Here is a 26,713-nt window from a genome sequence, read left to right as displayed (position 1 = left end):
ATGGAAAAGTAAACAAATGCCAAGCTCCTAAGTCACTGCCAGGAAAATTCTGACAGAGAGAAGAAAACGAGCCACACATTTTTAATGTGGCTTAGAAAACCCACACCTCCGCGGAAGGCTTGACTTCAGGCTTCTCCCACTTGCCAGCAACCTCACACAATAGAAGCTCTGTTTCTGCCAAGCAGGCCTGTCTGACTTCTCCACCTCTTCACCTACAGAACTTTCAGATGGTAAACAGGCGTGGAAAGTGACACGTGGACCACAGAAAGCCCTACAAGTCCAACAGAGAGAAGGAACAAAGTGCGTTCAAGTGGCCAGGAGCTGGTCAATGTACATGCCCAGGGCTCCTCCAGGTGGGGGCTTGCAGGACCTCTGCATGACTGACATTTGGGCAGGTGTTCCTTTGTTGGGGACGGGGTGGGCTGTCCTATGCCTTGTAGGATGACCAGGAGCGCCTTGGCCTCTTTCTTCTAGATGCCATTAGATGACAACCAAAGCAGTCTCTGGACCCAGCTCAATGTCCCCTGGATGGCACAATGGCCCCAGGTTGATGACAGCTGGTCTGGACCAACTACAGGATCACCAGTTCCAGGGTTGGAGAGCCCTGAGAGATCATCCAGGCAGGGACTTTGTCATTTAGGATGCATTCATGGAGTCCCTTAAAAGGTAACTCTCCAAGGCCATGGAGCCCCCAAGTCGGCGGCAGCACAGAAGCCAGAAGCCTCACTGCCTGACCAGGCCAACGTTTTTGGAGAAGTCTCCTTTCAAAGAAAACTGGACATTAAGCGCCCCATAGATATTTGAAACCATCATTTGGTAAAGCAAATAATATTCATAATGCTGTTCAATATTCACAATTCTGCTCTCTTTTTTAGAAAAAAAGTACAGAGGGGACAGGGAAGGGTGGCCCTGCTGGGCCGAGCAGAGAAGTGCTTCTCCACCTGCAGAGATGGAAGAGCTGATGAAGCCACTGACAAGAGGGCACAGTCACAAGGCAAGACCCTTTCATGTACAGAACACATTTTGTTCATGTTTATAAAACTGCTGTCATATAATTAACATTTTCCCTGGAAATCAGTCCACTCAAAAAGAATACGTGGACATCCTGGGAACCAAACCAAGAGGGCTCCCAAAGCATCTACCCAGCTCTCTTCACTGCTGGTTAGAATGATGATAGTGACATGGTTGGATGACTACTACCAAGGCTGAAAGAGACATGGGGTCCGTGCAAATGACAGTGGCCCAGGCCCCCAAAGAACAGTTCCCCGTGACCTCTAAGCGACTAACGTGAAAGCCTGTCATCCCACACTACTCGAGGTCAACCCCGTGAGGCAGCATGGATGACTGTCTTCTCTCTCCAGACCTCCTAACCCAACACCAACTTTCTCTTTGCCTCAATAAATACCTTAATCTAGATACAGTGCTCTCGGGGGAAAAGGGTGCGGCCAAATTCGGTGTGTGGTTGGCTTTTGGCCTATTACTGGGACTGAGAGGGAGTGTTTTAATAAATTCTTAGAAAATTATTTGGGGGAACATTAGAAACTATTCAATAGTGAGGTCAGAACAAAAGAGGAAGCTTTCAATGCTCCTGTAGCATTTCAGTCCACCTGATTAGCTACTGATTAGCACAAATTACTTGAAGCAGCAGACGACCCGGGAGGCCGAAAGCATCCAAAAACATAGAAACAGAAAACTATTTTAAAATAATAAAGAGTTAGAATCAAATGCACCGATTATTAAAATAGCAGTGATTTCAGCACCACGTTTTTGCTCGTGCAGTCATGCGTCGCAGCCATATAGCTTCACCGAACAGCTTTTTGTTACTGTTTATTTTCCTAAGCTCTCAAATAAAGTGATTAAAGAATTACATCTTCCTAAGGCTGCAGAAGGATGGAAGGAATTTATGAATTCAGGTTTCCAAGGCTATAACTGGAGTTAAGACTTTAATGTGGTTCTTTGGGGCCCAGACTGTATCTTTATTAATATTTTTCCTACTTTAGCATTTCTGCTGCCACCCACGAGCATAACTCCACACACAATTGCTCAAGGCTTACGAGTCTTCTGTAGAATAGGCAAGGAAAGGAATACTTTGAAGGCGTAATGTCAAAGCTCTCACTTCAGTAGGCAGCCCCTACGTTTTCATACATTTTGCCTGCTGGGCCCCATCTTTCCAATAGAACCAGCCAGAGCATGCTTTTATGTCTCTTGGCTGGTGGCCATCTTGTTCTCAGTGCGGGAGACAGGGTGTGAGGATAGAGAGGAAGAGAAAAGTTTGTTTCTAGCAAAGGTCAGTATTAATAAAATACCCTATGCCAAAAAAACAGACACAAAAGTTTTATAACAATGGTTACTTCTGCATGGTAGAAGTGTGTTTTTTTTTTTAGTTTCTGTAGGTTCAAATGTTTTTGACAGGAACATGTATAACTTTATTACCCAGCATTAAAATCAGTATTTTTTAAATACAATCAATATTTTCTGAAGTTGTGCACATAATCCCAAGGGGGCCACTCACTGCACTCCCAAAGAAACCTCCGCTTTCCTGTTCCATCCCTCCCATCAGATAGCATCTGAGCAGCGTGCACCTTCATTTTTACTCGGCAGCCCCTCCACTTAAAACTTGCAGTTCCATTCAGCACAGGTCTGAAAACCCTCATATACACAATGTCAGTAAATGACCAAACACATTCCTAAAGCCTGCCCAACCATTTAATCTTTTCTATTTCCGCATTACAGCAAGAAACACACTACTCATCCGTCAGCAGGTATAACTCACCTACATTGTTACACAACCAAGGCGCTGAAAAGACAGAAAACTCCTTTGTGATGCTCGAAACTCCTAGAAGGTCAGCGACTGTTTTTAACTCCTCTATACATTGATCATGTCCCATAAGCAGAAAGTTAATGAAGGGCTGATGAAGAAAAGATATGAAAGCCCAACAGCGTAAACACAGAGATGAAAACAAAACAAGGGTTTCACTCCATTCCTGGGAACAGCTGGTAGAGCAAACACAAAATATGTGAAAGCCACAGGTAAGGGGAAAAGAATTAAGCTGATGGCTTCAACCAACTCTTTCATACAAGCAGATGATAAAACAAAAAGAAGCATGGAATACAGTCCCGTAAGAGTTTCTATCTGCACCTTTGGAAACTGTCTTCTATGCTAGTAAATTACATCTAACAAATGTTTAGTGAGTCCACCTCTGTGCAAGCATGGGACCTTGTCAATCCGTCTTCAGATTACGTGACATGAATGACAACGTAGAGACGTGTGATTCCCCAGGCAAGGTATTTAAACACGAGCCATGGTGTCTTCCCTTTTCCTTGGCAAAATGGGATAACTAAGCCTTGAAAATGCTGTTAAGGGAACTAAAAAGGAAAGTATACACACAATGCCTGACAGAGGATAGATGCTCAAATACGCAGAGCACACGCAGGGCCACCGTGCTGCGCAGCTCTGGGGCCTAGGGCGCTTCCCAACACAGTCCTACACAACCTGACATGGAAATCCTCGGTCGCCCTGTTTCTTGGCATGCTGCTTTGTGGTTTATTTCATTTTCTACTTCTCTGCCGTTTCTCATCAGAAATGTCAAGGTCAAAATGCAAACGCACAGGATGATGGCAAACAAGATACAGGGAATGTGGGTAATTCAGAAACCCGCTCTGATAGGGATCTTCTTCTGTGCCATGTAATATGACAAGGAACTTATTCAAAATCTATCTGTAATTCCTAGATAGAACTGACAACTTCCAAGTAACATAAAACAGCATTTAAGACTCTTGTTCCTATTGGTAGGGGGTGCAGCGGTGGGGGGAGACAGAACCCTTCTGAGAGTCAGATGAGACGGGGGCTTCCTTCCCCCAAACATACACATCTACCCAAACTTTACTTACATGTCAGACCATTCATAACCATAACGTCCCTACCCAAATGTCCTCTTTCCGACAGTAGTAACACTCCAAAGAGAATCAGACAGACCTTCTCATAATTTCATTTAAATACGGGGCAGGTTGAGTTTTTTAAATTATTGTACCTACAGCTGGCTGTAGTCACAGTTATTCACCCTTTCTCTCTAGGCTGTGTTAAAATTCCTAAGAACAAAATAGCATGAACAAAGCCTGGGGAGTTTTAAAGCTAGTCTCGAATCCCAAATGCCTGCTGTTTCACCAAATAATTAAGCTGCTACTTCATTTCTGTCGCACACCTGCAACTTAATTGCTTCACAAAACCACACGCACAGATGGCTTCGAGAGAGGTAAGTCCACATAATAAAATTTCATGGGCAGCTCAGTTATTTGGACAAGGTTTTGGTTCTATGGAGCTGCTGCCCAGGGCAAACACATCATCTAAGTAGCTCCTGCTGATGAGCTGAACGTCACTTTGTGTTGACAGCACTAGGGCTACCCTATGGCCTATCTTCCTATGGGAACAATCCGGCATCTCTCCTGAGGGTAACCAGACTGTGCTATGAACAATAAAGAAAGCCCTATACCCCACGTTCTGACTTGAAGAAAAGCAGAGATTACAGGAAGGTGATATATGAATATTCATTTGCTGTTATTAAAAAACCATCATTTGAAATCATTTAAATCAGTGTCATTTAAAAAGTCATTTAGAGCCGTGTAATCCCAGCTTTGGGAGGCCAAGGCAGGAGGATTGCTTGAGCTCAGAAGTTTGAAACCAGCCTGGGCAACGTAGTGAGATCTTGTCCTTACAAAAAAAATACAAAAATTAGCCAGGCATGGTGGCTAGCACCTGTGGTCCCAGCTACTCAAGAGGCAGAGGTGAGAGGATCCCCTGAGCTGGGAGGCAGAGGCTGCAGTGAGCTGTGTCACTGCACTCCAGCCTAGGAGACAGAGGGAGACTCCGTCTCCAAAAAAAAGAAGAAAAAAAAAGCCATTTAAGTCACTTTAGAATCCTTTACAGTTTACAAGTACTGTAAAATCCTTTACAGTTTATAAGTACTCTAACATGGCTTAGAACCTCAGAAGGGAAAGCAGATATTCTACCCAAAAAAGGCTCCCATTAGTAAAGGCTTTCTGAACATCTCCTGTGCTAGGAGTGGAGGATGTGCATGAAGAGGGGGGTCCCTGTCTTCACAGATCATAGAAACATAGGAGAAGGATGCCCATGTCTGCTCTGGGGAGAACAGGGGTTTCTACAAGGGGAGAAGCATTGATTTGGATTTTTACAGGGAAAGTCGTTTCATCCAGAGAACTGGAATGGGAAGAAACTAGGGAAATAGCATTCAAGGCAGAAAGGAGAGTGTGCAGATGTGGTGGTGGCAAGGTGTACCTGCAATCAGGGGGCCATGGGACAGGAAGGAATGATGGGCGTGAGGCTGGAGAAGGTGACGAGCCTAATCCATGAAGGTCTTTCCAGTGATGGATAATGGGAGTTTATAGATGAGGAAACTGAAGCCACAGACCTGCTTGAGTAGCTGCTGCCAAACCAGGACATGCTCCACGTGGAAGCTCTTTTAAAAAATGTATCGCTGCTCGGGTCTCATCCCCAAAGCTCTGATTCAGTTAGCTGGTGTCGCACCTGGGAATCAGTATTCTTTTAAAAAGTTCCCCAGGTGAGGCTAATGTGCAGTTGGCCCGGACAAGCCCTGGGCTAGAGGTTAAGCAACCACCTGAGGTCATCCAAGTTCAGGGCTCTTTCTTATACTTTAAACTGCAGTGATTATGGCCCTTTCTTATATTAAGAATGCAAAAAAATAAAAGGATGGGAAGAAAGGACTCTCAAAATACCACATGCATACATACCCTAGTCTTCCAGATACAATTCTTTATTATTCCAGAAAGAATTTTAGCATTTATTACTTGACATGCTGGATGTCCTAATTAATGCAGATGTTAACAAATCTGAACTGACCTTTATTTCTGAAGTAAGTCTTTAGGCTGGGAAGAAAATTCCAAATGTCTCTTTATTATCTGAACCATTCTTTAAGATGGTGATGCTTTATGGAACAAGATCAGCAAGTCAAAGATGCATAAGAAACTGACTCACCCAGCCAGAAGAACATGGGGGAGGAGAGGGGCCCTGGGAGGTTATTTTTATCTACAGGCTTTTAATGCTTTCAAAGGTCATCTTATTGACAAATCTGGAGTTTATAAGCAGAAGCGGTGAGGCAGAGGTAGCAGCCGAGCAAGCTTCCTTAAATCTAAATGGCTAACATTCGCCCACGGAGCAAGAATGGCAAACCTGGGTCATGTCCACTGCCCCTTCATCCTCCCCACATCCACTGAGGACACGCGAGTCTCCTGGCATTGCTTGTCCAGGGCTCCCTCTGCTGCCATGACTCCTTTAAACTTGGCAGTGGAATCAAAATCAATTTATGATTCCTGCCCTAAAATTTAATATCACTTCAAAAGAGCACCAAGGTATACCAGGCAAGAAGCCCGAAACATGAATCCCCTTCATTTAAATTAACATTGTAGCCCTTTATGTAAGTAGATACAGACTTGCAAAAAAATAAATAAATAATGCCTGGGTGTGTGTGTGTGTGTGTGTGCGCGCACGCATACTTTTTTTTTTTTTCTGAGACGGAGTTTTGCTCTTGTTGCCCAGGCTGGAATGCAATGGTGCGATCTCAGCTCACTGGAACCTCTGCCTCTTGGGTTCAAGCGATTATCCTGCCTCAGTCTCCCCAGTAGCTGGAATTACAGGTGCCCTCCACCACGCCCAGCTCATTTTTGTGTTTTTAGTAGAGACGGGGTTTCATCATGTTGGCCAGGCTGGTCTTGAACTCCTGACCTCAGGTGATCTGCCCGCCTCAGCCTCCCAAAGTGCTGGGATTACAGGCGAGAGCCACCATGCCTGGTCTTGGGGACATATATATATTTTTTGAAGAATAAAATGCTTTTCACTCCTGCCAAAACAGAAAGAAGAAATACAACAAACAAAGCCAATCTCTAAAGTGCTCTCTCCAAATTAATAATACTGTAAATTTACCTTTATGCCAAAGGCCAGGTTTGTGTCTATTTCATCTTTCCCCATAATGACTTACACAGAAAAGTAATAAGCAAGCACCGTCCTCACCTCACAAGTTTGTTTTTATTTTAAAGTAAGTAATATGACATGTGGGAGAACTCTTAGTCCACTGCATGACATGATACAAATAAACATTATAACATCATTTATCAATATTTGTTGAATGCTTGATAAGAGATGGTTGAACCCTTCATGGCATCCCACAACCTGCGCTCCTTGAGTTAGTGGCTTTGCAAGTGAGTTGCTTCACTAGTGATCATAACAAGAATAATGTAAATTTCATAGAGCTGTGATTTCCACAGGCCTCAGTGAGGAGGAGGGCCAAGGGTCAGATGAGAGCAAGAGAAGCCACAGTGGGGCCAAAATGCTGCAGTGGAAAAGACCTGTTTGTTCTTTTTCCTCCTTTCAGGAATGAAAAGTGACTGATCAGCTTGGTTAGAGATGATCAAACGCCAGGGAAATAGCTCGAGTCCACAGACCATTCATAGACGGACTTCGACACACATGAATATCTACTTGGCAAAGAGTAAGACCCAGCTAGACCAGCATCTCTTTGAGGCATCCTCACATGTGCCTTACAATCCAAAAAACATCTGGAAACCCTGCCATGATTAAAAGATTTGTTGATGCAATAGTGAGCTGAGCAAAAAAATGTGGGTAAGCAAAACGGCCATCTTAAGTAAAATGACCGTCTTAGTGTAAAGATGGGATGTCTGGCCCTTTCTGCCAAGTGGGCAGGAGGCAGCACCCTCTCCACTGGCCCATGCTAACCTGATAAATCCCTGCCCTGCCTTTCTCTAGGCTCAGGGAGGTCACCTTCTCCTCTTCCTATTTGTCAGTACACTATCCCCTGGCTTTACTTTAACACACATTCAGGATAAGCTGTGATCATGGAAATTTCGATTCCTTATGCTGACTGACTACATTTTACGTATTGTTGACAGTATCCCTGTGCCATTTGCAGCCTGCTTCCAAACCTCTCTGTGGGTTGCAGGACACCCAGAGGTTTCTCCATGGATTCTGGTGTCACCCACAGCATGTAGCTTGGTACCTCAGAGACGGGGTCCACCTTTCTTAGTGGCCCAGTGTCTGAAGTCACGCAACCTTTCCTCAGGTGGCCTGTCTTCCCCTCCTCTGAAGTATGACTCTGAGCCTGCTGGGTCATCTGGCAGTAGCATGACATGGCTCTGCTATGAGGAGAATGTCACTTACTCCTGGGCATCCCCGACCCAGCCCTGTTCTCGCAGACCTCCTTAGCTTGGTAAATATTTATCCAGCATGTCTGGTCTCAGTAAAAGCATGATAACCATCCTTTGCCTGCTCTCTAGGCTGGAAAACAATTGATTCTGTCTAAATGTAACTGGAAAATAGGGCAATGTCAGTCATCCATCACTGCGTTAAGAGAAGATCCGTCCATCTGATTCTCTTTTATTGAAAGTCAGATCACACACACACCCAGACAAACAGGGGACTTTCAAAATTCACTCCAGCTCTGCTTCCCCCTTTTCTTCCTACATTTTATTTACCCCATGAGTTGAAATGACTCCATTATTTTCTTATTAAAATAGGTTATATTTTCTATGTAAGTGTCTTAGAAAGAAGCACGTTATCTACACAGGATCATACAGCTCAGAACACTGTTACTGCCCTAGACTAGAGTTACAAACAGGATAAAGGTTCCAACTGAAGGGTACAAAACGTGAGCTTCCCATCCTACACCACCAAGATCATGCCACTGTAGAACAAGATTTTCTTCAAGTCCCTTAGCATTCCTACCCCCAGGCTTTGGGCTGGACAACAATGAGTGACATGTATGATAATTTATCATAGATGGTTCCTATACTATATTCTCCATCAGCACTGCCCAATACAATGTTCTACCAGAGAGGGAATGTTCTATATCTGTGCTAATTCAGTAGCCACTGGCCACAGATGGCTAGTGAGCCCCTGAGTATGGCTAGTGCAACTGTGTTTTCAATTTTATTTAATTTAAATTTAAATAGCCACATGTGGCAAGTGACTACTGTATTGAATGTTGCACTGCCTGGCCATGAGATACTACATTTATTGTTACGTTATTTAGGCTACAGTGTTTCGACAAATACATTTTCCCCATGGCTTCCCCCCACCCCATTTCATTTTTGCCAAGTACTTGGCATCTACTGTAACTTACAGCTCCCATTTCCCTAATTTAAGAAAATGTTAAGAGTCAAGTTCACTGGAGAAACGGGAAGCAAATGAACACTTCAGATTTCTGGTTAAAAATGTGGATGCTATGTATTGAATTCAGTGGGTCTTACACTCCCCCTCCAACTTGTAAAATAAATGGGTACTTTTAAAGTTATCCACAGCATGTAAGATACGCTGAAAGGGCTGTGGATGCTTCCAGAACAACACACTTAAGGGCACACACTGTACTTTGTTAGGAACAGGAAACGTCAACAGAAAAACTCCTGCAGAGGAGGATAATTACATTTTGCTTCCTACCCTTGGAAAAGCCTTTTCAATGTCCACCCACCCAAGTTTAGTTTACTCTCCAAAGAGGTTCTTGTGAAGAACATAGAAGCTATTGTTTCCCCCCAAGGACTCTCCTCAAATAAGGCTTTGTCTCAATGCTTCACAAGACAATCACTGTCCAAGAAAATGCAAGGGAATTGGGCCAGATGGTGTCAACTTGGTGGTGTTTACACAGACTGTTCTTTGAATGACCGAGAGAGTTGGCAGGGCCACTTACACCAAAGACTTGGAGACCTGGAGGCGCTCAAAGGAGAGAGAGCAACCAGTGATGAGAAGGTAGGGAGGGAGGTTGACGGGGCAGGAGGTACTCTGCTAGCTTGGTGGTGGGTACGAGGAATGACTCCCTGCACCAGGATATGGAATCTTGCTGAGGGGCTCAGGACAGTATTGCTGGGATGGGATACACCCGCTGGCAGAAATTTGTCCCTCATGACAGTTCCTTTGCAGGTTTGGAATCCAACCACCCAAGTTCTGCTGAACAAATGATTTTATAATCGGCAAACTCTGCCCACGATGGAAAGGAAAGGCCAGTTTCACAGACCCAAATACATTTGGCCTCTGAACGACATGGATTTGAACTGTGAGGATCCACTTACATGTGGATTGTCTTCTGCCTCTGCCGCCCCACAGACAGCAAGACCAACCCATCTTCCTCCTCCTCCTCAGCCCACTCAACATGAAGACGATGAGGAGGAAGACCTTTAGGATGATCCTCTTCCATTTAATGAATTGTAAATATAGTCTCTTCCCTATGATTTTCTTAATAACATTTTCCTTGACTCTAGCTTGCTTTACTGTAGGAATCTCAGTATATAATACATACAACATACAAAACACGTTAATTGACTATATTATTGGTAAGGTTTCTGATTAACAGTAGGTTGTTAGTAGTTAAGTTTTTGGGGAGTCAAAAGGTATACGTGGATTTCTAACTGCACAGGTTGGGCACCCCAATCCCTGCACCGTTCACAGATCAACTGTAATATCAAGAACTAGGCAACTATAATATTTACTTATATATTCCGAGATGTGCATCCTTTCAAATTTCAAGTTCCTTTCATATGGAGCAAAGAAAGTATCTAAATTCGGGGGCTAATGTTCTTTTCATGTGTTTGCCCCCTTGGTCTTTCCCTTCTAAAAACGGCAACTCCATTTTGCCAGCTGCTTGGGCCAAAAACCTTGGAGTCATTCATGACTCCTCTTTCTCACATATTTAATACCCAATTCTTTGGCAAATCTTGTCAGCTCTACTGTCAAAATGTAGCTGGAACCCTAGCACTTCCCCCCACCTACACCAGTACTATGTTACTCAAAGCCACCGCCATTGGTCTCCTGGCCACTGCTGTCCCAACTCAGCAGTCAGTGTGGTCCTTTTGCAAAGTCAGGGCAGATCCGTCCTTCAGAATAAACTCTAAACTTTTCCTGGCCTACTGCAATTTCTCTGGGCACCCACCCCTATACCACGCTGTCCCTCACCTGCTCTCTGCAGCCACGGAGGACACCTTGTGGTTCCTCAAAGACAGAGAACACACTCCTGCCTCAGGGCCTTTGCAAATTATCTTTTTGCTCTCTGAAAGTTGGACATTTAGCAGAGACCTACGGGAAATGAGGAAGTCATTTTTGAGGTCATTTCCCGTAAGTCTCTGCTAAATGTCACTTTTTCAGAGAGACCTGTCTGACAAGTTTTATAAAATACGAACATGTATATATCCATTTGCACACCATTATGCTCTCTCCTTCCTCCCTGGCTTTGTTTTTCTTTGTAGCACTTAGTACCACCTGGCATATGATGTAGTTAGGTCTTTTCCTGTCTTTCCGGACTGGAACTAAGTTCCCAGCCCTCTACAAGGAGGAAATCCCCCAGAAGTAAGGCTTGGGGATGACGGACTACCCTTCCCGACCTCACCACCCAACAAAAAAAAAAAAAAAGAGTTGTATTAAAAGGTGTAAAATGGGGGTGTTGTGGGGAGAAGTATGTATCTGTATGAAACACTGACCTTTGTATCAGGAAACCTATTCAAAAATCCATGTATTTCCAGGACAAACATTCCTATCTCCCTGACAGTTCCTGTGCTCTTTTTCTGTATGGGCTAATTTTAATTCCATCTCATCAAGTCCCTGTAGTAATCGATGTTGACAGTCCCAGATGCCAGGCTTTCGGTAAGGGCATCTGCTTATTCCCTCAGGATTACACTAAGTGACTTAACCCACAGGACAGCGAGCACTTCTCTAGAATTTTCAAGAAAAGAAGCATGCAGTGCACAGTCCACACCAAGAGCCAGAAGGGTCCTGCGGGGCCCTGAGCATCTGTGTATCCAGACAGTGATCTCCTTGAGAGCAGGGACCTCGTCTCCTTCATGGCTGGCCCAGATGCCTTGCACGAGATCTAGACGTAGTTAAGCTCCACATGAGCTGGAAGAATGCTGCCCAGCTGAAGACAACGAAGTATTTTACAGATTGTTCACTGCACGCAGATGGCTCAAATAAATGCTTTTCATCTATCATTGGAAACAGATGCATTTTTAAAGCATTAAGTATTACAGCCATTCACCTTGAGTATATGGAGACACCAGATTTGCACTCAGAGGGAATGAAATGGTTTTCCATTTTAACCATTTAGAATTTCCTATGTTGTGCTTAATTTAATTTTGAGACTTTGCATTGGCCAAAGTACAATAACATTAACATTAATTCCTTCTTTAAGGGGAGAAAGGTATGACTGGATTAATGTGTCTGTGAGCACATACACCAGGCCTGGCACGTGGTTCCCAACTGCTGCTGGATCAAGTCTTGGCATAGGACTAATTCAGCCTAAAAGTACATTTTGATGGTCTGTGGGATTGATCCCAATGGCAGCTGACAGCTGACATTGAATATTTGAGTACACAGTATTGCAAACATTAATGAGTTATAAAACAAAACATCATCCCACTGAGTCGAATTGCTCATACACAGGAAAAAAAAAAAAAAAAGCCATAGAAACTGTTGTTCCTACAATACCCAGAAATAGAATTCATAACATATGACCAGCACAATTAAGACATTTGAGAGCTTGGTAAAAATAAATAATTATGTAACAGAAAAAAAGCAGTGATAACTTTCAAAACATTTAAATGCCACATAGGCCAGTACCTCACCCAACGCTGAAATCTCATTCACTGGATCTCCAGCAGAGGTATGTGTATTCGCCCAAATACTTGCGGAACCCAGGTGCTATTACCACCATCAAAACAATCATCCATCTGCAGGCACCACTAACCATGAGACTCATCCAGCACCTATCATATGTCAGATGGTAAGATAGACACTCAGGATAAAATGACAGAAAACAGCATTTGTGCTCCCGAGGGGCTCAGAAGCTACTTAGAGGAGACAATACAAAATTACACAGTGAAGGGGTTGGTGATGGGGCACAGTGAGGCCACAAGAGCACCAAGGAGAAATACCATGAACAAGAAAGCAGGAAAGGCTCCCAGGAAGTAACAGTGCTTTGGCTCATACTGAAGTCTGCTCAAGAAGCAAGAGGCCAAGGCATTCCAGTGAAGTGCAGACGTGGGGCAGGAGCGTGAAGAGGATCTGCAGGCACATCAAGAGGCTCCTGTGAGTTCCAGAACAGCCTTATGTACATATTATGAAGCTTAGATTTTATCCCAAAGATCAAGGAAAACCACTATAGAATAACACGCTTAGATATGCATAGGCAAACCTATGCCATCCCTTGTCAGTCTTTATTGTGCTACTTACTAAATGAACGTCAGTCCTCCCCCAGCGACCCTAAGCTCCATGAGGACAAGGACTGCATGGGTTTTGTTCACCAATGTATTCCTATCATCAAAAGAAGTGCCTGGGGCTGTGCGCAGAGATTCATGCCTGTAATCCCAGCACTTTGGAGGGCCGACGTGGACGGATCACGAGGTCAGGAGATCCAGACTATCCTAGTCAACATGGGGAAACCCTGTCTCTACTAAAATTACAAAAATTAGCTGGGCATGGTGGCAGGCACCTGTAATCCCAGCTACTCGGGAGGCTGAGGCAGGGGAATCGCTTGAACCAGGGAGTCGGAGGTTGCAGTGAGCCCAGATCACGCGGCTGCACACTCCAGCCTGGGTGACAGAGAGACTTTGTCTCAAAAAAAAAAAAAAGTGCCTGGGACACAGCATAACCAGTTTTCAAGTTGTCAAATGGCACAGCATAAAGCATCATATTGGATTTTTTTAAAGATTATGCATGAAGAGAATTAAAAATGAGCTAAAGAAAATTGAAATCAACTGTAGCTTAGGAAATTCACTATGTTGAAATATGTGCTTTTAAATACAAGATGGGGGCAGACTATAATCAGTCGAGTAGAATCTGGTTGCCAATATGTAAAAAAAAAAACCAGGATAATCATGGTAAACGCACATCTGGGCTGGGCGTGGTAGCTCACACCTGTAATCCCAGCACTTTGGGAGGCCGAGGTGAGCAGATCACGAGGTCAGAAGATCAGGACCAGCCTGGCTAAAATGGTGAAACCCCATCTCTACTAAAAATACAAAAAATTAGCTGGGCATGGTGGCGGGCGCCTGTAGTTACTTGGGAGGCTGAGGCAGGAGAATGGCGTGAACCTAGGAGGTGGACTTGCAGTGAGCCGAGATCGTGCCACTGCACTCCAGCCTGGGTGACAGAGTGAGACTCCGTCTCAAAAAAAAAAAAAAAAGACACGTCTGATGGTTAATTTGGAAAGGACAAAAGCCTATGACATTGACTTTACTGCAGAGAAAATAGAAAACTATTTGGAAGATGAAAGGAAAACTGAACATTTTGTATTTGTAGTGCAAAGCACAATGACCATGGCAGAAACTGGTTTCTGTTTTGTTGGGGAGCATGTCATGAAAATATATGCAAAGATTAAGTTGCAACAGGTTGGGTCAGTACAATGCTACATAAACAGTATAAGAGTTTTTGAATTAAATTGGCTCATGCAACAAAATGATGTAGTATCATCGTAACAAAATCTGATTGGATAAGCTCATAGTACAGCAAGGATCCCTGAAGCCCATTAATCCAAAATTTTGTGTCATTATTCTTCCTCATTGTTCTTTTTATTTATAAAAGCTAATTTCTTTAAACAACAACAAAAAGAAGTGCCTGGGACAAAGCAGGTATTGAGTAAATGTTGACTGGATCAATGAGTCCATCGATAATCAATGTGTCATCTCTAGTAGGGTGGATTGAAAAGGGGTGTATTAGTCCATTTTCATGCTGCTGATAAAGACAAACCCAAGACTGAGCAATTTACAAAAGAAAGAGGTTTAATGGACTGACAGTTCCACGTGGCTGGGGAGGCCTCAAAGTCATGGTGGAAGGTGAAAGGTATGTCTCACATGGCGGCAGACAAGAGAAGAGAGAGAAGCAAAGCAGAACCCCCTCATAAAACCATCAGATCATGTGAGACTTATTCACTACCATGAGAACAGTATGGGAGAAACCACTCCCACGATTCAACGATCTCCCACAGGGTGCCTTACACAACACGTGGGAATTACAGGAGCTACAATTCAAAATGAGATTTAGGTGAGGACACAGCCAAACCGTATCAAGAGGATACTAAGGGAGGCAGAAAGACCAGTTGGTCACAGGAGGGCTCTATGAAATAATGAGGCTTGTGCTCAGGAAGGAGCAGATGCAGGAGAGAGGGACAGGTAACAAGAGGCAGGATCACAAGATCTGGTGACTGCTTGGCTACAAGAGACGAGTGGGCAGGAGAAACCCAGGGGCCATGCAGGTTTCTGGTTTGCAGAAGGGACAGTGAGGCCAGGGGTTCTAAGGGCAGAAGGGACAGTGAGGCCAGGGGTTCTAAGCAAGGAAAGAATAAGGTATGAGCAGTGAGAAAGTCAATTCAGTATTAGATATACTGATCTCAGGGCACCTAAGGGGCAGCAAAAAGGAACTGGCATACATGGGTCTGCATACAGAGGGAGACATGGCCTGAAATAGACACAGGGGACCAGGAAGGGGCCGTGGAACCGTGGGTGAGAAGACAGTAGCCTGGAGCAAGGCTTGGGATCATTTTTCTGGCAAATACTGACTTCTATCAAGTTCACTGCTACTCCCAAACGATGGTTGGAAAGCGACAACTTGTCTTCCTACTAAGCTTCCGGCTATAAGCATTTTATTTTCAACTCTCAAGACTAATAACAGCGGAAGCTGTTGAACGAGATCATCTCCATAAAGGAAGACAGTTGTCTGAATGCTGTCTATTGGGTTAAAAAGCAGCTAAGGCCAAATACGCACAACAAAATTACCCCAGTGTCAGATGTAATAAGGGCTGATGATGATTCTTTTCATTACAACCAGGATCCACTTAGGTTTTGAATTTCTGTGAGACAAGGAAGCAGATTACAGGAAAGATAATGAGCGTGTTTTAATGTCTAGCAGGCACCTGGCTTTCTCAGACTGTGAGTGACATCACCAAACAACCACGCCGTTTCCTGGAGGCTCTTTGAGATGGAGAAAAGAAACAGAAAATTCTGAATGAAATAAAATGAGGAGCTGATCCAGGAGAAAAGGGAAAGGAGCTATGGAAAAAGGCAGGCATTCATGATGAGAAAACACACATTAATCTGTTTTATTTCAATTTTTTAAATTTCTTATAAGTAAGAATGCCTCCAGGTTAAGGCCAGGGGAGGGGGGTGGGGGGATTCCATATTTAAAAAATTTTTAATGTGTACCTGTTATATTTTTTCCCTCCAAAATTAAAACAACTTTGTTAAGTCCAATAAAGGGACATGTACATTGTTACAATCTAGACTGCCTACTTGATTGAATGGAATACATTTCCATGAGCACATCAGCATTACTTTTTAGCTACTGAAATAATAATACTCGCACCTTTTGTAAAAGTAGCAACATGGAAGCAGGTTTCAAAATCTTTCATTCCAAAGTCAGATCTAGGGCCAGACCATAAATTAGACTCTGTGTGGTTTTCAGGTCCAGGGGAGCCCACCTCTGTTAATAAGAGTGACATTTTCCCATCTGTCTAATACTAAATGAATATACAGAGAACTAGCAAGATGTGTGCCTCAGCTCAAGGAGAGTCAATAGCTAGCAGCTGGCACAGGAAGAACGATTCTGGAGCCTGGTTTTAATCTAACACTTTACTCAAATTACTCTGAGGCAGACTGAGATCCTCTCAATATTAGAAATTAACTTTCTCAACTCTTTAAGAGTAGAAACAAACTTCACTTGCAAATATAATCAGGAAAAAACATTGAGGGACAAAGGAAGTAAGTCAGATAGATAATTGAGACTGGGCCTTTGGAAAAGTCTAGATATCCCTAATGTAACCAGAAGAAGAAAAAGAGCAATGGATTCATTCACCTAATTCCGTAATGAGATTGCTATTTTTTTTTTCCCCAAATATCTATGTGTCTGCTGAAGCCAGTTTAGCCACTTGTTCTCAGGGATCACATTTCTAGCCCTTGGGGTGGGTGAGCATTTCTCAGGGATTTAGCTTTGTTTGTTGCCTAGGTACCATGAGGTGAGGGCAGGGATGGGGCAGGGCACAGGTAGGGCAAGTTATGGATATGTATCATCTTGGTCATTTAAAGACATTTAAACATAGAAGGAAGGTGGTGGCGTTGGCTATCCAAGTGTTGACCAATAGAGCTCTCTGCGATGATAGGAATGTTCTAGATCAGGAGGGTCCAATCTTTTGGTTTCCCTGGGCCATACCAGAAGAAGAGGAAGAATTGCCTTGGGCCATACATGAAATACACTAACACTAACAACAGCTGATGAGGGGGAAAAAAAATCACACAAAAAAACTCAATGTTTCAAGACCATTTACGAACTTGTGTTGGGCCTCATTCAAAGCCATCCTGGGCCCCACGTGGCCCACGGGCCACGGGTGTTGGACAAACCTGTTCTAGAAATATCTGCACTGTCCAGTATGGTAGCCACCAGCCACATGAGGCTATTGAGAACTTCAAACACGACCAGTGCAACTGAGGAGCAAACACTTTAATTGTATTTTATTTAAACTGAAATCACTGTATGTGGCTGGAGCCCTTCCACACCGCACAGCATAGATTTAAAGGACACAACCTACCTTCTTTGTTAGCTGTCCTGCCAAACAGAAAATTCTAACTTTGAACATTTTGGGATTTATTTTACCCAGGAACGTGTACCTCCTTAATTATAGTCAGCAAATACCCACATTGTGGCAGTGTGTTCTATAAACAAGCTAAGTAATTATCTTCATCTTCAGAGATATATAAACTTACCACATTATAGGCTGAGAAACATTTCACTTAAAGGTATATGCTAATTATATAAGAGTACAACCTCCAGGGTGATTTCTCCCAAAGCGAGAACAAGTATCTTAAAAATATTAGTGGATTGGCTGATAAAATCAGAAAGTTTATTATCCAAAGATTTTTCTCAGATGAGAAAAACAGAAACAAAACCAACTTCTCAGGACGCCAGAACACCCAACACTTGGATTCTGTCCTGTTTGGTAGCCTCTGTTTATTATCCTGCCTCTCTACAAAGCCTTCGGTAAACCCTGCTGCATCCTTAGGCTTTTAGAGAGAAGACTAAGATTTTAATTGCTGTACGTGGCATTTTCCAAGATAGCCTCCTGCATTCTACTGTGCTGAACAATTTGAAGACAAAACCCCAAGTAGTTTTGGTCTTTCTTGACCTTAAACTTGCATAAATGGCTTCCTCTCAGACTTCCCTTTGGTTTTCTCCTTAGAATGGATGAAGATGTCCTGATTTTCCTTATGAAAATTCCTAAGTCAAATGACAGGAAAGCCACTTTCAAAGCATATAGATTACAGCATTTATGCAGAGTTATCCTGTTCAATCAAGTCAAAATGATCCTCTTTAAGGTGTAGTAAATTCAAATGCACACAAAGTCCTTAATTATACAGAGAAATGCATAATAACATGTGCATACTGATAAGCATGATTATTTCAGTAAAATGGACCTTCTAAGATAGTAGGTATAATGACACATTGTTTTTAAGGCAATGTCAAAAAAAAATAAAGCATTCAACAGGAGAGAATTTTCCAGAAATTCTCTGGGGTTTTTTTTTGTTTTTTTTTTTTGTTTTTTTGTTTTTTAAAACGGAGTCTCGCTCTGTTGCCAGGCTGGAGTGCAGTGGTGCCATCTCCGTTCACTGCAATCTTCACCTCTTTGGTTCAAGCAATTCTCCTGCCTCAGCCTCCCGAGTAGCTGGGACTACAGGCACGCACCACCACGCCCAGCTAATTTTTGTATTTTCAGTAGAGATGGGGTTTCACCATGTTAGCCACGATGGTCTTGATCTCTTGACTTTTTGATCCGCCTGCCTCAGCCTCCCAAAGTGCTGGGATTACAGGTGGGAGCCACGGCGCCCAGCTGAGAAATTCTCTTTTAAGATCAAATCTTTTAATCCTCTGATAGAAATAATTTCTAAGTACATTTATAATTCCTTGAGTCTTAAAGTGGCCTAATAACATCCAGAGAAAGAATACGATCGTGCTTTTGTAAAATGAAGAATAAAAATGGAGACAATGAAATTGAGCAAACGACGGGTAAAGAAGTTGAGGGATAAAGTCCAGGCAGTTGAGTTTTCTGGGAAAATTCATTAATTTATCAAACTTAGGATTTGAAGAATTATGTGTGAACAGAAATCCCCCAAGGTTTGGGTTACATGATGAACTTGTTCAAGTTGCTCATTTACCGAACACAGTCGTGGGTGCTGACAGTACACCGGTGTCCGGCCAGGCTCTGTGCAGCTATACGGATTCAACAGGGACACAGACAGGAGCAGACAGTTGGGGTGGGCGGGGAGCACACGGGAAGGACACCTAAAGCAGGGTCTTCTCGAACAAGACACGAGGAAGGAGTGAGCCTGGGATGAAGCCTGGCAGAGCCGCTCAGGAAGGCGTGAGAGCAGCCCCCGAGGCCCGGAAGCTGAGGCTGCACCAGCTCGGGCCATTTCCTGTGGGGGCTCGGGCTGGAAAACCAGCTGGGGTGGCGGGGAGCGGGGGAACTGATTCCGGAGACCCCGGAAGCACATCCAGGAGGCTGTTTTCTCGGGGAAGGCACTGCTGGCTTTTAAGCAGAAGTGACGCAGGCTGATTTGTGTGTTAAAGGAGGATTTAGTCAAAAGAATAGTCAGCACTGAAGTCATGGAGAGGAGCCGCGGGCACTGCAGGCAGAGAGGAAATGGAGGCGACACGCATGGGTGGCAGCGGGGCAGGCAGGGGCGGGCACAGGGGCACTGATGTGGCAATAGTTACCTCTCCCTGGGAGGAGCCAGGAGCAAGAGAGAGGCTGAAGACACCTGAGAAAGGTGCCGGGAACATCAGGGCCAGACAGCGCAGAACATGGGGGAGACCCGGAAGATAGAAGGGGGCGTCGCCTGGTACCCGGGCCGCAAGTCTTCATTCTGAGCTGCGTCTACACCCCACAAAGCCAAATCCTACATCCTTTCTTGGGATCACTGATTCTCGTCCAAGCCTCTACAAGTAACAATAGCAAGAGGAAGGATTTCAGAAGACATCCCACCCACCAGGGTACATGGAATGGTGATGTCCCTGGCACCCGCTGGGGCAGCTGTCACTCTGCTGCAAGGACCCCACCCAAGCTCCTCTCAAGCTGAACAGAACCAGCCTCGGCACTTGCTCTGCCCACTGGGGCGGGCACTAGCCACGTGTGGCCAGTAAATTAATTAAAATTAAATACAATAAAAATTCAGTTGCTCGGTCAATCCAGAACCACATTTCCCGTGGCTACAGAAACAGAGAAGCCCAGAACATTTGCATCATCACAGCAGTTCCACCATTTGGCACTGCTGTAAAACTAATATGTGTGGAATTTGTTTCAAATGGCATACACAAGGGGGGAGCAAATTTTTAACTGCATTAATAAAAAGAAATTTCACTTCACAATCATTGATTATTTCAACATTCTCAGCGAAGAGAATCAATGTGGAAAACAAAAGTAACCACCACTTCAACATTCTCTTGAATCTATAAAATTTTCAAAGCACTGTAATGGAAGAAATAAATGTTAATATTGGCACATTTCATGAGCAACTTTTTCTATTGTACTTAGAAATTTAGTATTTATTTAGCATGCTGTCAATGTGGATTAAAAAACATTAAGAAAAAACATTGCAGCCTAGTCACAGCAGGTATCAAAATGTCTTTATAAGTGTTCATAATTAATACTAATAAATTTATGACATAGTCCATGAAACCACAGGTAGAAATCTAGAAGTGAAGAAGTGAAAAATCTACCATTTTCCCAGCTAGCAGGTCTTATGGGTCTTTACATAGGTTTATCGATGAGTGAGTGGTTATTATGCCAATCAATATATACCCAAGAACCAGAAAACGGAGGATGTTCTCCAGGGAGGACAGAGACAACACTCAGACACAGCCCCGGATCTCAACCTGTTTGCACATCAGGGTCATCTGGTGAGTTACACAACACACTCACACACAACACTGTCTCACACACACACTCTCTCACATACACAACGCTGAAACATGCACTTACAACATACTCTCACATTCACACTCACACACATATACACACACTTGCAATATACACACACACCCCCACACATACATACACATTCACAACATATATACATACACACACAACATACACATACAACATGTTCTCATATAATACACTCACACACACACACAAAGACACATAGAACATACACACACACACACACACACACTCATACACACATCCTGGATATTAAAGTCTCACTGTGGACCTGTGGAAGAAAACACAGCTCTTTTGAGTAGTCACAGTAATACTTCTCCTTAAACTCCACTTAAAACAATAGCTTATTAAATAACAGATCACCAGATTTTGACCCTCGCTGCACAAGAGAGTCACCTGGAAAGCTTTTCAGAAATAACAATGCCTAGGCCCCCACCCAACCAACTGAATCAGAATTTTTGGGGGGTGGAAGTTGGGCATCCATGTTTTCCAAGAGATTTCTAGATGATTCTAATAGGCAGCTGGGATGAAGAACCAGTGCACTCAATGAACTGAATTCCATGTTTCTTAAGAACTTGAAACTGGGGCTGCATGCGTAAAACAAACCCAGGGAACTGAGACTCACTCGGCTAACTCTGAACCGCGCTCTGCCACTGGCACAGGACTCCAACCTCAAGGTGGCATCCAGGAAGGTCTCCCAGAAGGCCTTACCCCTTCCCCAGCGCCACCACCCCTACCTCCTCAGAGGCAGTCTCAGCACTGAAAAATGGCTTGTTGAATAAGCAGAACCAATTTATGTGGACATGGATCATCTTTTTATAGATGTTAATTAATATATTTCTTTCTAAGGCCAGGCATGGTGTAAAACCAGCACTTTGGGAGGCTGAGGCAGGAGGATCACCTAAGGCCAGGAGTTCAAGACCAACCTGGGCAACAAAGCAAGATCCTGTTTCTACAAATAAATAAATAAATAAATAAAAATAAAAATTAGCCAGGCAAGGTGGTGTGTGTCTGTAGTCCCAGCTACACAGGAGGCCATGGCCGGAGGACCACTTGAGTCCAGCAGTTCGAAGTTACAGTGAGCTATGACCACACATGCCACTGCACTCCAGCCTGGGTGACAGAGCCACTCCCTGCTTCTAATATATACATTTAGGGGTGTGTGTGTGTGTGTGTGTGTATTTTTCTAGAGCAGATCCAAGAGCTCAGACATGTTCTGAGACCGTATTCTGATTTGATCTAACAAACATTTTGAACAAAACAAATACTTGTGTTTGAACTGTTGACATTTTCATATCAGCTTTTACAGTCAACACAAAATATCGAGCAATCTTAAAATTAAGAACAGAATAGCAAATAATCTGTATATGAACAGCTATTGCGGTCCTCCCTCTTTTTACTTTCCTCCCACCCCACCCATGCACCCCCTTGCTGGGCCACACACCCAGTGTGGGTGGCAGGGGTGGAGGACTCCTCGCTTTGCCTGTGAGAGGTATCATTCTGGTCTTGGGGAAAGCAAGGGATATTCTCCATCCTATGCAATTATATTATGGTTCATTTATTCTTCCTAGGAACCTGACCTCTATTTAAACCATCGCATTCTGATGGCAAAATTCCATCTTTGGAACTTTTGAATACCAAAAAGCTGACTTACTTTGGTTCTTTTGTAAACAAAAATCCAAATGTAAAAACAACATAATATTAAAGATGTTTTAAGCAAAAAAAAAAAAGTTATCCACATCCCCTCTAGTCTAACCCAATTATTTTTACATTTGTTTAGCTCCTTTCTTTTGTCTATACCGGTACAAAATCGTCACACAGCTTTTGTAATCAAGTCTTACCTATAATCTTGTGTTTTGCTTTTCTTCAGTTGTTACACTGTAATATTATGAATCAACAACTCTATAAACAGGGCAGAGTAGACCATACTGCCCAAAAGGGAATTCTTGCTCTGTGTCATTGGTTATATATAAATCCTAAAACCCAGGCAAAATTAGGCTCTGGCGCTTCTAAATGTCTTTTTCAGAGACTCTAAAACCCTCAATAATTGAGAAATGGGTCTTGTTCTCAGCATTTTGCTTCCTCATTTCATCAATTACATCAATAGAGGGAAGGCTAACCTTCAGCTATGCTTAATTCCTTTGGGGACAGGCCATGAGCCCTCAGGGATAGCCAGGCCAGCCATCCTGTGAGCCTCTCAGAATGAACATGCAGAGATGTCAACATGAAACAAGGCAGAATTCCATCTGCCTATATGCCTCAGAAAAAGAAAGAAGGGATTTCCATGATCACTTAGGACTTTCGATAATGACATCCATCATATTCCCCGCCGACCTTTGTTGTGTTTCACACACAGATCATAATTTTTGCAGTCTTAATGAAAACACTTTAAAAATGCATTAAGAAATCAATGCATGAAAAGAATATTTTATGATTCTCAACTATGTTTAAATGTTACACAAATCATGCTGCTGCCAGTCCAGAAAGTGACCAGGAGGTCACGAGTCAACCATTCATCCTTCAGTAAAGCTTTATTCTCTTCTCATGCCTGAAATTGCTTAGCCACCAATGTCAACCACTCACCAGGAAAGTGGGACATTTTATATATTAACTAATTGTCACAATTGTTCAGCTCAGTCTTTCAGAGATACAAAAAAAAAAAAAAAAAAAAAAGAGAAAGAGATAGGAATTACTCTATTCAGCCAAACAATCTCCTCCCTAGAAACTTGTCAGATTTTGCCTTTAGGAAAACATAATTAAACCTATTAAAAATTCACAAAATATTTTAAAATATATACCAAATTATTACCTAACTTCAACAACCATCAACTCATGGCCAGTCCTGTTTCATCTACATCCATATATATGTCTCCTTACCCACGTTCACCCCCACCTATTTCTATGTAGAAGCAAATCTCTGACATCATTTATTCCATGCATAAATAGTTCAGTGTGTCAAATCTACTTTTGAAAAATAATCTGAATTCATTTGTTCATGTTTACAAAATTCTATAACATTAGAGTCTAAGTTAAAGCATTAACTTATTACAGAATCACATATAGAAAGCCAGCGAAATCATGGCCTTAGACCTCTCACAGATATCATGTTACTTTCAAAAGATATCTGTCAGATAAATGTAGTCCTGTATCACAAGGGAATTCACTGACTCACTCAAGGACGGCAAGATGAATACAGTATTGCACGGCTGAAGAACACTTTTTAATACAATCATATTACTTTAGGAACAAACAGATAGTGTTATGGCCAAGCATCTATTATCTGACCTAAATTAAAACCTTGAAAATAAAGTGATCTGATCTGATTACAAAATTTACCTGATGTCCAGATAAACCCCTAACATATTAAAGGAAGTTTTCACTTATTTGAAGGATACTAGTACCAGCTTTTAACATGTGAGATTTTTGATGGTCACCAACTTGGGAGCTGGTTAGTAATCGTTTACTAGTGTTTTATGTTTAGACTGAAATCCTCTCAATGGGACCATCCAGTCCCTTTGATTTTAGGAAGTCTGCTGGGGAGGATTTCAGAAAGTAAATTATTATGTTGGAGCAAAAGTAATTGTAGTTTTTTCCATTAAAAGGCTGCTGTTTATCTCATTGTTTACTTCTAGAGGAGGAGTTTGTCTAAAAGTTCAGGTTTCAAACTTTCAATCCCTGATTTTTGCTTTGTTAAAAACAAACAAACAAAAAAAACTATTATCATAGAAATATTAGGTTGGTGCAAAAGTAATTGCAGTTGTTGCCATTAATCAATGAGATAAACAGCAACCTTCTTTCCTCCCTCAGTCTCTTTTGCCCCAGGGAAATCTCAACTCAGTTAAGGAGTTTGTGAAGCTCAGCATTTCAGACAAAGAGAAACCAGAGGAGCCCCACACTGCCTTTTCTAAACCAAGCACGGCCCTGTGAGCCAGCAAAAGCTCCAGGGAATTTCTCCGTATAACCTGGGGATATCTCGTGCTCTTCTTGACCATTTTTCATATCTTTTCACTTTTTTCCTGTAACAATCACACTGACAAAATAACCAGGCCTATAGATACCTCTGAATAGGGACAACGTATGGCGAGAAAAGCAATCCTAGATAAAGCAACCTCCCTGTGCTGGTGGAGAGGGTGGTTGCCCCAAAAAGCCTGTCCCCTCAGAAACAACCACAGCCAATAGCCAGACCTAGCAAACTCCATTTCTTCCTCCCTAACCATGTCAAACCATGGTGTTGCCATTTTTATTTTAACTTTTTTTTTTTTTTTTTTTTTTTTTGAGACTGAGTCTCACTCTGTCGCCGAGGCTGGAGTGCAGTGGCGCAGTCTCCGCGCACTGCAAACTCTGCCTCCTGGGTTCAGGCCATTCTCCTGCCTCAACCTCCCAAGTAGCTGGGACTACAGGCGTCCGCCACCATGCCCAGCTCATTTTTTTGTATTTTTAATAGAGACGGGGTTTCACCATGTTAGCCAAGACGGTCTCCATCTCCTGACCTTGCGATCCGCCCGCCTCGGCCTCCCAAAGTGCTGGGATTACAGGCGTGAGCCACTGCGGCCCAGCCGGTGTTGCCATTTTTAAACAAAAATTGACTATAAGTCGCTAAGTCTATCATTAACCACCATCATTCTCACATTTCCTTTTGTGGGGGAAAGAAGATGAGCTTCGTTACGAGGCAAACCTAGGTTCAAATCCCTGCTCTGCTGGGCCCACTACTATGTGACCTTGAACTTCTTGGAGGTCTCCCCAGAGTCCCTCACAGAGCTTAGTTCATCGTGGGCTCTGACATTCTATTCCTCTACACACAAAATAGCATTTGCTGCTTTACACGAGCTATGTTATCAACAGAATATGATTTCCATCAATGTTACTTCGACAAATGCTTACTGAATGCCCACTGTGTCAGATGCTTCTATGGACAAGAAGTTAAAGAGACGAGGCCCCAGGCCTTGTACAGCTCATGTCAATGTAAACTAAAAAGAAATTCCTAAGCCTTCCACCAACTGAACAAACCCCTCTTGGCCAACGGGACACCAGAAGAACCTTAATAACTGAATTCCTGGCCAGGATGGGAAGGGAGGTTAGACATACCTCCTTACATCCCCTCCCTTTTGGAGTTTAGGCACAACTTACCAGCATTAATGTTAAACTAGAGATCATAAGACTTGCAAAACGGACTCTTTGTGACAGCAAGACATCAAAGGACCCAAAGCCAAACAGACAAGGGTTAAGTCCCACATCCCTACAAGTGACTCTGACCCAGTCTCTTGGTTAACAGACTTCCTTATCTTAAACATTCCTTTCTGCTGACTCCACATTTTTAGACAAAGCTTTGCTCTTTTAACCAATGACACATTGAAGAATCTCTGAATCCACCTATAAGCCCCTGCCTCAAGATATCCCACCTTTTCAGGGCAAACCAACCTATACCAACCCTGTAATGATTTATGTCTTCACCGGCGCTCTTGTCTCCCTGAAATGTACAAAACCAAACTGTAACCCAACCACCTTGGGTGAACTTTCTCAGGACCTCTTGAGACTATGTTGCCCAGTCTCTTTTACTTGCTCAGAATATACCTCTTTAGAATAATTTATGGAGTCTGGTTTTTAAATTATGGAGTCTGTCCCAAGTGTGGACAGAGCCCTTCTAGCTTTTGACTAAAATTGAACATACTTGTTTTGGGTGCCCATTCAGAGGTCAGCCAGGGTCT

At 43.1% G+C, this 26,713-nt stretch overlaps 1 protein-coding gene across 9 annotated transcripts in view; it reads right to left on the bottom strand.

Annotated features, from left to right (window-relative positions):
- FARP1 (FERM, ARH/RhoGEF and pleckstrin domain protein 1) overlaps positions 1–26,713 on the bottom strand; it is a 303,757-nt gene that overhangs the window by 152,905 nt on the left and 124,139 nt on the right. Inside the window, exon 3 of one of the 9 annotated variants that reach the window (XM_065533412.2) lies at positions 22,190–26,713. This exon is cut by the window's right edge and continues 26,013 nt beyond it. The exons of the other annotated variants lie outside the window; for them this stretch is intronic. The gene's annotated coding sequence lies outside the window, so the exon portion shown is untranslated. Of the gene's footprint in view, positions 1–22,189 lie in introns of those variants that run through there. 9 annotated transcript variants of the gene reach the window in all.

This window comes from Macaca fascicularis, chromosome 17 (genome assembly GCF_037993035.2).
Source record: "Macaca fascicularis isolate 582-1 chromosome 17, T2T-MFA8v1.1".
NCBI lineage: Eukaryota > Metazoa > Chordata > Mammalia > Primates > Cercopithecidae > Macaca > Macaca fascicularis.
Note: the sequence above shows the minus strand (reverse complement) of the source record. Positions and strands in the feature narration are given on the sequence as shown.